General features: G+C 47.9%; 1 long non-coding RNA gene across 2 annotated transcripts; it reads left to right on the plus strand.

The window, feature by feature from the left end:
- The first annotated feature begins 1784 nt into the window (after nt 1-1784).
- LOC125756451 (uncharacterized) lies at nt 1785-3281 on the plus strand. Of its 2 annotated transcripts, XR_007414520.1 has the most exons (4): nt 1785-2110; nt 2217-2434; nt 2499-2713; nt 2862-3281. It is a non-coding gene; the product is annotated as an uncharacterized LOC125756451 (long non-coding RNA). The 2 variants fall into 2 exon arrangements; XR_007414519.1 differs by having other exon boundaries at nt 2217-2713.
- The last annotated feature ends 904 nt before the right edge of the window (nt 3282-4185 follow it).

Genomic DNA, 4185 nt, shown 5'->3' on the forward strand with positions numbered 1-4185 from the left:
ATATGGAAGCCACGGGGGCGGAGCACGCTGCTCTTGTAAAAGGTAACGAATCATTTTGCCTCGAGTGGGCTTTAGCGCGTGCTTACGGAAAAGAAACATATTTTTGCTGCAAGAAATGCGTGCAACTGTGCAATTTTATTCATTGTAGGTTTCCATATAGAAACTGTTCGCGTTTGACAAGACAAATTTACATTCTTATTTAGTACACAAAGCCCTATGAAGCACGACGAAAGCGGTTTCTCCGCTTTGTGGGAGGCAATCCAGCATGCTTAGAGATTCATGCAGCCACAACATTTCTCATATGATTGGAGACAAAAGTACGAGATCCATATGCATGCGCTTGCCTCATTCAGTGTTGTAGCTAGATAACATTTCACGTGAGTTTGTCTGCGGCACGATTGTAATATGTATCTGTTGCTTCTCATTGCGCGAATTTTCTAAGGTTGTCACACGGTGCATTTTCGACCGCCACCGAGCCGCATCGGGATGAAAATTTTCGACGATGACTCCGTTATCCATCTTGCACGAAGAAATCAATCGCCATCTAAAAATACGGTCCCGATCGGGCTCGATTGCGATAGCAAATACACCGTGTGCCAGCCGGGCGTATTACCTGCGCACTTGAATGACCATGCTGCAAGGTGATGCTTACCATGGCCTAAATGACAATTTTATGTTGCAGTGAAAATACCAGCGTCCAGCATTTCTAAACCTTCATTGATAAGCAGTATGACCATTCGCGGCTGCTGTTGGAAGGTGAACCAGTGTTCGAAGCTCGCCACGTTTGCGCCTGTAGCGTAAAACAACATCGAGAAGTACCAGTGACACTGGCTGTGTGCTCATTTTACAGGAATAATCTATAAGCAAGGAACCCCAAGGCCTGAAGTCGAGAGTTTGACGGAAACCCGTGTGGTCGGAAAAACACACGACGACAATTAAAATGGACACGGGATGGGGGGGGGGGGGGGGGGCAGTCTGTGGTGGAAGTTACGTCGGCGAGACAAGTAACTTTCAGCAAAGACTGAAGCAGCACATTTATGACGTAAGAAATGTTTCATCGAACGCGCTGGCCGAACACGCAGAAGCTAGTGGCCACGAAATACACTGGGATAAGGCAAAGATAATGGAAAGAGAAAAGAACTGGACTTCTCGGCTTTATATTGAATCTCTGACAATCCAGACAACGGGGCACACGCTTAATCGTCATGACGGCAACTTTCCACACATGTCCGCCCGTTGACCCACGTCATATTTTAAAACATATATAAACGGACTGCTTGCGCATCCATCTTTCACTGTGAAGAAGGCTCCCGTGCGGGAACGTCTTTTATGTGAATATATGTGGTCCATGTCTGTTTCAACACCATAGGCTTGAAATAACAATAAAAACACAGGTGACAGCGGCATTAGGCTCATGAAAAGCAGGGTAGCTGTAAATGTCAAAGCTCACGCCTGGCCCTCTCGCGTACGTAGTGCACTGGGGCACCGAGCAGAAAAGTACCATGCCGCCGATAACTTTTACTGCACTTTTCCGGATTGTGTACTCTCTTGGGGTCCACACGCAAGAAGTGACAGCAAAACAACGGTGTTCAAAAGCAAAAACGCCACGAAATCGCGGTTAAAACCAACGCATTTAACCGTCCGCTTCCCTTCGCCAGAGCGAGGCGAGGTCATGTGATCCAACCCTGCACGTCACAGCGATTGCAGCGCCGGCGTCTCCAGTGGTGGGCCTCGCGCCCATAACACGTGCGTTCCTCCGAAAAAAAAAAAAAAGTGGTGAGATCTCTCTCCCAGAAAGAATGACAAGGCCTGAAAGGAGGAACGGTATGTGCCGGTCTCCGTCGTGTTAAGAGGGAGGCGGGGCGTGCAGCGGGGCTACCATAGCGGGGCGCCGGACCCCGCACCTCTCGCGTTTTCTTTTTTTTCTTTGTCACAGCGCTGGGGAGGGGAGCAAGCTCCATGCGTCAGTTCCCGCCAAATTGTAGCTCTTTCGAGCGAGGACGTGCGTTGCTGAAACACTGCACAGAGACGGGCAAGCACTCAGAGGCATTTCGTTTGCCTTGATCCTGGAGGCGGCCTTCTCCCATTGCCGAGGATTTGAAGCGAACTCGTAAGTGGCATTTTATTTCCTCGCTGTATCGCATGGTGAGTTTTGTCTAGCGACAAAATCAAATTTTATTTGCACAATTGATGCGTCAATCTGGTCGTCTCTTTAGCTGGCAGATCAGAAATGTTCAGGCGAACGGCGGTTATATTTGTCCGTGGACCCAAAACTTCGTTGACGGGCAAATATGTCAGATTTTCTTGTTTTTTATTTGTGGCATCTTATTGTAAGACCGTGACATATTTTGCCGTTTTCTCTAGGGAACCCTGCAACAAGGACTGTAGTGTGAATAGCGTGCTGCGCTGCTCTCGCCAACTGAAAAGAACTCTGGTAAGATGCATGCTTGGTTACGAAAGTCTCACGCAATCGCTTTTCACATTGAATTTGGTCGCAGGTGTGCTGTAAATGCCGACTGCACAATATGTGACTGGCCCGCGGCTGCTTTGAAGGTAAGATTGTGTTCTCATTAATCTATTTATTGTATCATTTGTTTTCCAGTGACATAGCCAACAACGAAAACCTCGATCCATCCTCTCTCCACATATTATCTAGTCTGTGCGCTGTGGAGCTTGAAGCACTTCTCGGAATTTCAGCACACTCGCATTTATTGTAAGTGCAGTGTTTTTCTTATTTGTGCAGCGACAAAATTATTTTGTTTAGTTGTGTGAATAGAGTTTCTAGACGCGACATGTCTGTGCAACTGGTCAAGTAAATAGTCTACCTTTCTCACAGTATTATTCATTGTTGTTTCTTTCAGTTTTTCCCGACAGAAGAAAAATGCAAGTCTAACATCTCGACGGTAAAACGTCGCATCTGCGCACAGGGCCAAGAGCACGAGAAGTGGCCGAAAGAAGGGAGCCGATCCAACAGGAATGCCGTCCGTCTTTATATTTATATATGTCAGCGTTATCATGCCGTGATCACATGGACTGTACGATTGCGTTGCACAAGGGCTGATGCAAACGCTCCGTGCGAACAATGTTGCATGGAAAATTAGTGCATCTATACAATTGCAAAATAAAGATCTAAAGAGAGAAAACTTATATTCACGTCTTTCTTTTATTGCGTGTTACGTATTAACACGTTAACAAGTGCAGACCGTTAGAGGCGTTTAATTCCGTCTTACATGTGCACTCTGCCCGTAATTAATTCAGATAGAGTTAAACGCCTCTATAAACTGCCCGTTCACATTAAATACGACACGCATCAACACACCAGAAAAACAATTGATGCGTTTTGTTAGAACACGTACAAAAAATAAGAAAAAAAAAAGCAGAGCAATACTAGCGAGAAACGTCCGCAACCGACCCACGGCCGTCGGTAAATCGACGCTTATGTAAGGTCGGGCATTAGTCAACCCGCGAGCGGCATGCACTCGGCCTCGTCGGCCACGGTGGACGGGCCTACATTGGGTGCCGACGCAGGCCCACATGAGGCCAATGTCAATCCCCGAGACCGGCCCTACATCGGGTGCCAAGGTTGGGCCAACGACAGTGAAGTTGGCCAGCGACGTCAGGCCGACATTTTGCCAAGGATAAAATGTTGCTTGGGACGTCGCAGAGCATCGACGAAAATGAAGACCGCTGCACACCGAGTGACTCCAGCCCTCGGATGTTCACGAGCACGTGGTCGTAGAGTTGTCGGAGGGCTCTTGTATCACCAGATGCTCGAACAGGAGTCAGCTGACGCAATCTTGCAAAGTATTCCTGCTCTTGGCGGGTCTTGTCCCCGAAGCGCTTCTGTAGTGGGTCTATAGCGTCCTTGTAGCATGCTTCAGTCGTTGGAAGACCGGCCACCGCTGAGGCAGCGTCTCCTTTTAAAAAAAACGCCAGGCCTGCGCTGAAACCGCAGCACAGTCACAGCGAAAGCTGGAAGAGCGGCGTTTCTAGAGCCCGTTGTAAGCTCTCTTGGGGCTACAATACAACTAGAAAGGTACCCACTACGCCATAAATAACAATTTTTGTGAAATTGGGAAGCACCTACTAAGCCATTATTCGTCATTCTGCGGAGAAGCGAGGCACCAGCTACACGTCTGTAAGGCATTATGTGCACTTTGTTGACGCGACGACTGATGACGATGA

Source organism: Rhipicephalus sanguineus, chromosome 1, assembly GCF_013339695.2.
Source record: "Rhipicephalus sanguineus isolate Rsan-2018 chromosome 1, BIME_Rsan_1.4, whole genome shotgun sequence".
NCBI classification, from domain to species: Eukaryota; Metazoa; Arthropoda; class Arachnida; order Ixodida; family Ixodidae; genus Rhipicephalus; species Rhipicephalus sanguineus.